Source organism: Bufo bufo, chromosome 1, assembly GCF_905171765.1.
Source record: "Bufo bufo chromosome 1, aBufBuf1.1, whole genome shotgun sequence".
Taxonomy (NCBI): Eukaryota; Metazoa; Chordata; class Amphibia; order Anura; family Bufonidae; genus Bufo; species Bufo bufo.
This window is the reverse complement of record NC_053389.1, coordinates 621,027,687-621,037,535: the sequence shown is the minus strand read 5'-3', so window position 1 is coordinate 621,037,535 and position 9,849 is coordinate 621,027,687.

Sequence of the window (9,849 nt, the reverse complement as noted above, 5' to 3'; positions counted from 1 at the left end):
TTTTTGTTCACTTTATTCTATTTTTTCCACCTTGAGCGATCTGTTACAGCCTCTGTCTACCCTATTTTGTGAGCCTATGCCTTCGTTCCAACATGCACTCCACATAATCTTTCATTGTTGCATGGGCATAAACCTATTTTCCTTTACTTTTTTTATAATCAATTATTATATTCTTTACATAGATGAGATATGGCAAAGCTCATTCTGACCAAAACATTGTCACCTAGTCTGGATGTTGTTATGTATATACCACTAAGCTGGTATGAAATTTTGGGAGAAAAATATTTTGATTGACTACTTGTATTCATAATCAATAAATATTTATTTACTTTGATACACAAAAGTGAGTGGCCTGGATATTTCTATAATATTGGTTGCTTGGTTAAAGAACCAGTCCAGAGGAATTCAAAGCCAATGTCAACTCAGAGAGTCCAGAATCTCATAAATTCGCCCCAAGACAGCATATATGTCCAGGCAAAGTAATCCAATCTCGACATTGAAGGACCGCCAACAGCTTCAATATCTTGTGGTATATCAGAATCTTGGTTACAAGGGGAGCCTCTTTGGTTTCTTTGGGTGGAAGGGAAGCTTCCCGGAGTTTAAAGTATATCAACAAATTGCATGGCCTCTTCTGAGGATGTTGATGTTGGGGATTCAATACCATCTCAGCAGAATAATCTCAAAGTAGCTGGGAAATCTAATGTTTTTCTTTGCGAACAAGAACTATAGAACAAGTACTATAGGCCTTTGTTTCTGCAGAGTTGTTGCCTCTCAACTGAGTTGTTGCCTCTCAACTTGGTGAGGGCCTTAGCTTTTTTTTAAACTTGCAATGTGGCGGCCTTTTCTGCATAATCTAAATTCTTCAATATCACTGGGCAAGGATTCATTGGACCACTGTCCTGCGATGCTTTGCATTGTGGCCCCACTCAACGAGCCCTCTCCACCTTAAACCGATAGTGAAGTCCTAGCACATGAGTTAAGTTGGTTGAGCAGGTTTTTGCAAACAGTCCACATATAATATCTCGCATCAAGCTGATAATAGAAAGATTGCTTCTCCTCAACCTGTTTTTAAAGTCATCTACTTTATCTAGTAGTGCTTAGTTACTTTTAAACACATGCCTTATTGTGCTTGCTCGAGTTCATCCTCCACCAGTCTAAGCCACTGTTCCTTTTCAGAGTTCTGCCTGGAAGGGGTTGCTACCTCAGTCTGTATTTGTTTATGTGCAGAGGCTATCATTGCTTCCAATGAAGATTTAATGTCCTGTGTCAGGAGTTTTGCCACCTTAATAGCTAAATGTTTGCAGGAAACATCCAATCCTGGTATGATTTGCTCCACTTCAAGAGGGGGCTGTGATAAGGACCTCATGCCTAATGTGGTGAATGAAGGTTCAAGTGACATTTTTGCCACAAGTGTCCTGTTCTCTCTCTGCCGAAGCGGAGTTAGGCTACTTTCACACCTGCATTCGGGTGTCCGCTCGTGAGCTCCGTTTGAAGGGGCTCACAAGCGGCCCCGAATGCAGCCGTCCGGCCCTAATGCATTCTCAGTGGAGGCGGATCCGCTGAGAATGCATCCGCCTGCCAGCGTTCAGCCTCCGCTCCGCTCAGTGAGCGGACACCTGAACGCTGCTTGCAGCGTTCGGGTGTCCGCCTGGCCGTGCGGAGGCGAGCGGATCCGTCCAGACTTACAATGTAGGTCAATGGGGACGGATCCGTTTGAAGATGACACTATATGGCTCAATCTTCAAACGGATCCGCCCCCATTGACTTTCAATGTAAAGTCTGGACGGATCCGCTCAGGCTACTTTCACACTTAGAAATTTTTCTAAGTTTTAATGCAGACGGATCCGTTCTGAACGGATGCAAACGTCTGCATTATAGGAGCGGATCCGTCTGATGAAACATCAGACGGACCCGCTCCGAACGCTAGTGTGAAAGTAGCCTTATTCTGATGGACATTCCACTGCATAATAGATGTTTGTCCATGAAGTGCCCGAAGGCGTCTAGACCCCGTTTCAAAACCGTGCACCAGTGCTGAGCCACAAGAAGCAGCCATGCACCCAGGTATTCCAAGGCTCTGCAGGAGAGCTCTAAGTTGACCAGTCAGCCAGAAGTGGTCCAGAAGAGGAAGCCCCATCTCTATCTGCTTAATTTAATCAACTTCCAAAATTGGTCAAAGGGATGCAATGTTCACGATACATACTGCAGTTTCCAGGCTGCTGGGTACAGATCCTCAAATGGATGGCCAATCCATTCTAGACGTGTGGTGGGCACAATAGCAATATATCCTCTTCACAAGCAGTAAGGTCTGTTGCCATAAATGAGTGATTACTTTTACTGTTTCTCCTTGCAGCAGTCCTTTTTAATAGCCTTCTATAGTCTTTAACCACCTCCGGACCGCCTAACGCAGGATCGCGTTCCGGAGGTGGCAGCCCTGCGCAGAGTCACGCATATATGCGTCATCTCGCGATGGGCGAGATTTCCTGTGAACGCGCGCACACAGGCGCGCGCGCTCACAGGAACGGAAGGTAAGAGAGTTGATCTCCAGCCTGCCAGCGGCGATCGTTCGCTGGCAGGCTGGAGATGTGTTTTTTTTAACCCCTAACAGGTATATTAGACGCTGTTTTGATAACAGCGTCTAATATACCTGCTACCTGGTCCTCTGGTGGTCCCATTTGTTTGGATCGACCACCAGAGGACACAGGTAGCTCAGTAAAGTCCCACCAAGCACCACTACACTACACTACACCCCCCCCCCGTCACTTATTAACCCCTTATTAGCCCCTGATCACCCCATATAGACTCCCTGATCACCCCCCTGTCATTGATCACCCCCCTGTCATTGATTACCCCCCTGTAAAGCTCCATTCAGATGTCCGCATGATTTTTACGGATCCACTGATAGATGGATCAGATCCGCAAAACGCATCCGGACGTCTGAATGAAGCCTTACAGGGGCGTGATCAATGACTGTGGTTATCACCCCATATAGACTCCCTGATCACCCCCCCTGTCATTGATTACACCCCTGTCATTGATCAACCCCCTGTAAAGCTCCATTCAGACGTCCGCATGATTTTTACGGATGCACTGATAGATGGATCCGATCCTCAAAACGCATCCGGACGTCTGAATGAAGCCTTACAGGGGCATGATCAATGACTGTGGTGATCACCCCATATAGACTCCCTGATCACCCCCCTGTAAAGCTCCATTCAGATGTCCGCATGATTTTTACGGATGCACTGATAGATGGATCCGATCCGCAAAACGCATCCGGACGTCTGAATGAAGCCTTACAGGGGCATGATCAATGACTGTGGTGATCACCCCATATAGACTCCCTGATCACCCCCCTGTAAAGCTCCATTCAGATGTCCGCATGATTTTTACGGATGCACTGATAGATGGATCCGATCCGCAAAACGCATCCGGACGTCTGAATGAAGCCTTACAGGGGCATGATCAATGACTGTGGTGATCACCCCATATAGACTCCCTGATCACCCCCCTGTCATTGATCACCCCCCTGTAAAGCTCCATTCAGATGTCCGCATGATTTTTACGGATGCACTGATAGATGGATCCGATCCGCAAAACGCATCCGGACGTCTGAATGAAGCCTTACAGGGGCATGATCAATGACTGTGGTGATCACCCCATATAGACTCCCTGATCACCCCCCTGTCATTGATCACCCCCCTGTAAAGCTCCATTCAGATGTCCGCATGATTTTTACGGATGCACTGATAGATGGATCGGATCCGCAAAACGCATCCGGACGTCTGAATGAAGCCTTACAGGGGCATGATCAATGACTGTGGTGATCACCCCATATAGACTCCCTGATCACCCCCCTGTCATTGATTACCCCCCTGTAAAGCTCCATTCAGATGTCCGCATGATTTTTACGGATGCACTGATAGATGGATCGGATCCGCAAAACGCATCCGGACGTCTGAATGAAGCCTTACAGGGGCGTGATCAATGACTGTGGTTATCACCCCATATAGACTCCCTGATCACCCCCCTGTCATTGATCACCCCCCTGTCATTGATCAACCCCCCTGTCATTGATCACCCCCCTGTCATTGATCACCCCCCTGTCATTGATCCCCCCTCTGTAAGGCTCCATTCAGATATTTTTTTGGCCCAAGTTAGCAGAATTTTTTTTTTTTTTTCTTACAAAGTCTCATATTCCACTAACTTGTGTCAAAAAATATAATCTCACATGAACTCACCATACCCCTCACGGAATCCAAATGCGTAAAATTTTTTAGACATTTATATTCCAGACTTCTTCTCACGCTTTAGGGCCCCTAGAATGCCAGGGCAGTATAAATACCCCACATGTGACCCCATTTCGGAAAGAAGACACCCCCAGGTATTCCGTGAGGGGCATATTGAGTCCATGAAAGATTGAATTTTTTGTCCCAAGTTAGCGGAACGGGAGACTTTGTGAGAAAAAAATTAAAAATATCAATTTCCGCTAACTTGTGCCAAAAAAAAAAAATTTCTATGAACTCGCCATGCCCCTCATTGAATACCTTGGGGTGTCTTCTTTCCAAAATGGGGTCACATGTGGGGTATTTATACTGCTCTGGCATTCTAGGGGCCCCAAAGCGTGAGAAGAAGTCTGGTATCCAAATGTCTAAAAATGCCCTCCTAAAAGGAATTTGGGCACCTTTGCGCATCTAGGCTGCAAAAAAGTGTCACACATCTGGTATCGCCGTACTCAGGAGAAGTTGGGGAATGTGTTTTGGGGTGTCATTTTACATATACCCATGCTGGGTGAGAGAAATATCTTGGTCAAATGCCAACTTTGTATAAAAAAAAGGGAAAAGTTGTCTTTTGCCAAGATATTTCTCTCACCCAGCATGGGTATATGTAAAATGACACCCCAAAACACATTCCCCAACTTCTCCTGAATACGGCGATACCACATGTGTGACACTTTTTTGCAGCCTAGGTGGGCAAAGGGGCCCATATTCCAAAGAGCACCTTTAGGATTTCACAGGTCATTTACCTACTTACCACACATTAGGGCCCCTGGAAAATGCCAGGGCAGTATAACTACCCCACAAGTGACCCCATTTTGGAAAGAAGACACCCCAAGGTATTCCGTGAGGGGCATGGCGAGTTCCTAGAATTTTTTATTTTTTGTCACAAGTTAGTGGAAAATGCTTATTTTTATTTTTTTTTTTTTTTTCATACAAAGTCTCATATTCCACTAACTTGTGACAAAAAATAAAAAGTTCCATGAACTCACTATGCCCATCAGCGAATACCTTGGGGTCTCTTCTTTCCAAAATGGGGTCACTTGTGGGGTAGTTATACTGCCCTGGCATTCTAGGGGCCCAAATGTGTGGTAAGGAGTTTGAAATCAAATTCTGTAAAAAATGACCTGTGAAATCCGAAAGGTGCTCTTTTGAATATGGGCCCCTTTGCCCACCTAGGCTGCAAAAAAGTGTCACACATCTGGTATCTCCGTAATCGGGAGAAGTTGGGGAATGTGTTTTGGGGTGTCATTTTACATATACCCATGCTGGGTGAGAGAAATATCTTGGCAAAAGACAACTTTTCCCATTTTTTTATACAAAGTTGGCATTTGACCAAGATATTTATCTCACCCAGCATGGGTATATGTAAAAAGACACCCCAAAACACATTCCTCAACTTCTCCTGAATACAGAGATACCAGATGTGTGACACTTTTTTGCAGCCTAGGTGGGCAAAGGGGCCCACATTCCAAAGAGCACCTTTCGGATTTCACAGGTCATTTACCTACTTACCACACATTTGGGCCCCTAGAATGCCAGGGCAGTATAACTACCCCACAAGTGACCCCATTTTGGAAAGAAGAGACCCCAAGGTATTCGCTGATGGGCATAGTGAGTTCATGGAAGTTTTTATTTTTTGTCACAAGTTTGTGGAATATGAGACTTTGTATGAAAAAAAAAATTAAAAAAAAAATCATCATTTTCCACTAACTTGTGACAAAAAATAAAAAATTCTAGGAACTCGCCATGCCCCTCACGGAATACCTTGGGGTGTCTTCTTTCCAAAATGGGGTCACTTGTGGGGTAGTTATACTGCCCTGGTATTCTAGGGGCCCAAATGTGTGGTAAGGAGTTTGAAATCAAATTCAGGAAAAAATGAGGAGTGAAATCCGAAAGGTGCTCTTTGGAATATGGGCCCCTTTGCCCACCTAGGCTGCAAAAAAGTGTCACACATCTGGTATCCCCGTACTCAGGAGAAGTTGAGGAATGTGTTTTGGGGTGTCTTTTTACATATACCCATGCTGGGTGAGATAAATATCTTGGTCAAATGACAACTTTGTATAAAAAAATGGGAAAAGTTGTCTTTTGCCAAGATATTTCTCTCACCCAGCATGGGTATATATAAAATGACACCCCAAAACACATTCCCCACCTTCTCCTGAGTACGGAGATACCAGATGTGTGACACTTTTTTGCAGCCTAGGTGGGCAAAGGGGCCCATATTCCAAAGAGCACCTTTCGGATTTCACAGGTCATTTTTTACAGAATTTGATTTCAAACTCCTTACCACACATTTGGGCCCCTAGAATGCCAGGGCAGTATAACTACCCCACAAGTGACCCCATTTTGGAAAGAAGAGACCCCAAGGTATTCGCTGATGGGCATAGTGAGTTCATAAAACTTTTTATTTTTTGTCACAAGTTAGTGGAATATGAGACTTTGTAAGAAAAAAAAAAAAAAAAAAAATCATAATTTTCCGCTAACTTGTGACAAAAAATAAAAAGTTCTATGAACTCACTATGCCCATCAGCGAATACCTTAGGGTGTGTACTTTCAGAAATGGGGTCATTTGTGGGGTGTTTGTACTGTCTGGCCATTGTAGAACCTCAGGAAACATGACAGGTGCTCAGAAAGTCAGAGCTGCTTCAAAAAGCGGAAATTCACATTTTTGTACCATAGTTTGTAAACGCTATAACTTTTACCCAAACCATTTTTTTTTTACCCAAACATTTTTTTTTTATCAAAGACATGTAGAACTATAAATTTAGAGCAAAATTTCTATATGGATGTCGTTTTTTTTGCAAAATTTTACTACTGAAAGTGAAAAATGTCATTTTTTTGCAAAAAAATCGTTAAATTTCGATTAATAACAAAAAAAGTAAAAATGTCAGCAGCAATGAAATACCACCAAATGAAAGCTCTATTAGTGAGAAGAAAAGGAGGTAAAATTCATTTGGGTGGTAAGTTGCATGACCGAGCAATAAACGGTGAAAGTAGTGTAGGTCAGAAGTGTAAAAAGTGGCCTGGTCTTTCAGGGTGTTTAAGCACTGGGGGCTGAGGTGGTTAAATAAATAAATAAATTCTTTAGCATAAGGTTAACTTTTTACCAGTGATTCTCCAGGTAACTGCACACACAATAAGGGAGGGGTATGAAAACTAGTGCAAAGAAAAAGTGGAGCGGTAGCAACCAATCAGATTCCAGCTCTTTTTTTCAGAGACCCTTTGGAAAATGAAAGTTGCAACCTGATTTTTTTCTGTGGGCTGCTGCTCCACTTTTGCTTTGCACTTGTATAAAATAACTCTCCCAGTGCTTTTCAGGATTACTATGGGTTTTCATGTAGTTGCTTACTGCATGTACATCTTCCCTGTGCTTTATTTTTTCAGTTTGGATTCTTCTGACCCATTTTCACCATGTAAACAGATCACTCTGGTTTGTTTCCATCCTGTTTGTAACTGTATCTAACCAAACCCATGATGCACTTCTTTCTCTGCCACAGCTCCAGCACCTCCACTAACCACCCAGCTACTTACATAGACATTTCCCTATTACTGCTCCGTTGCTGTTTTGACACGCCCATGGACATATCACAGGAAATAAGACAGAGCTGCATGGACATGGTCATGTGACCAAGGCTCTGAACGTGAGATAGAAGCAATAAAGGTAAAATAAATACATAATAAAATGATTGTAATACAAACCGGAAAACCCCTTTAAAGTATCAGCTATAAGTAAAAACATATGTACCATTAGTTCTTACAATTTTGGTACAGTCCTCAGCTGTACTAAATCTCTTGACAGCCTCTGTGAATGAGACTTTTATTCTTAAAGAGAACATTTCTAGCCTTGACTTTTAGTGCCAGTTTTCTCACTTTCTATATGAAAGGCCTGTCTATCACATAGGTTCCATGCCCTTACCATTATGGTTTATTGTGCAGACAGAAGCCTCGTGAGATTTCAGGCTACATCACCTCTTTTCCCAGCTATGCAGTTGCCAGGGGCACATACACGAATGTACACTAACAGCTATGAACATGCTCACTTAAATGAAAGGCCTCTGGGCAGGATTCTTATCCTGTCATTTCTAAGATGGATTTGGGACTACAAGCACCTTTCCATTATTGCAAGAAATGTACTTAAAAATGACAAGTGCTCTTTAAAGAGCGATTTTACCATTGCCTTCTTTTACTCTAAAGGCTGTATTACACCAGCGGATTCTGCAGGCGATTGTCCAGAAGGAAGCGGCAATCACCTGCTTCCTAGCGGAGGAGACATGCAGCGATCTCGTCTACAGCATGGGAGGAGCGATCATTATGCCATCGCTCGTCCTCATGCTATCTAGGTAGGTTACTTTCACACCTGCGTTCGGTGCGGATCCGTCTTGTATCTGCATAGACGGATCCGCACCGATAATGCAAACGCTTTTATCCATTCAGAACGGATCCGTTTGCATTATTCTTTCAAAAAAAATATTGTGTCAGTGAAAACAAACGGATCCGTCCTGACTTGCAATGTAAGTCAATGGGGACGGATCCGTTTGGCTTTGCATCGTTAGGTTTACACCAAAATTCTGCAAGCAGCGTTTTGGTGTCCGCCTCCAGAGCGGAATGGAGGCGCAACGGAGCCAAACTGATGCGTTCTGAAAGGATCCTTATCCATTCAGAATGCATTGGGGCTGAACTGATCCGTTTTGGGCCGTTTGTGAGAGCCTTGAAACGGATCTCACAAGCGGACGCAGAAACGCCAGTGTGAAAGTAGCCTTATTTGCCAGCAGCAGATCATGATTAGACAGCACAATCTGCCATCAGCAAATCGTGATCTTTTCAACATGTTGAAAGATCATGAATGCCCGATGAACCAGCTTGTTCATGGGATAATCGACGGCAGTATGAGACTGCCATTTAATACGAACGCTCGTTAGTGATCTGTCCATTATACCTTATGACTGTATAGGCTCCAATCCTGGTTTTGGCTCAAAATCACTCATGGAAATCACTGACACGTGAATGAGGCTTAATACAGGCTTAAGGCTGCGTTCACTTCTCGGAGATCTGGCTGCCTAATCTGGTGCAAATGCCGGGTTTCGTTTGGACAAAAAAAAAAAAAGTTACATGCAACGTATTTTTGTCAGACTGAAACCCACCATTTATGCCAGAAATCAGCTAGATCACCACTGGACCTCATTGCAGTGAATGAGGATCCGGCGGTGAAATAGAGCATCCAGCAGGCGGTACGACATGTGAACAAAGCCTATCAACTCTGTCTTTTTTAACATATGCATCAGATGCCATTTCACAGTGTCACAAGTGTGAACACGCTAGGGTGACCCGATAAGCTTTTGTGAATAAGTAGTTTGGGAATCAGGTTTAATATCAGATGACTGAGCCACTCTCCTTCTTAGGCTACTTTCACACTTGCGTTCAGAGCGGGTCCGTCTGGTGTCTGCACAGACGGATCCGCTCCTATAATGCAGACGTTTGGATCCGTTCAGAACGGATCCGTCTGCATTATAGTTTAGAAAAAATTCTAAGTCTGAAAGTTGTTCAGACGGATCCGGCCAGACTTTACATTGAA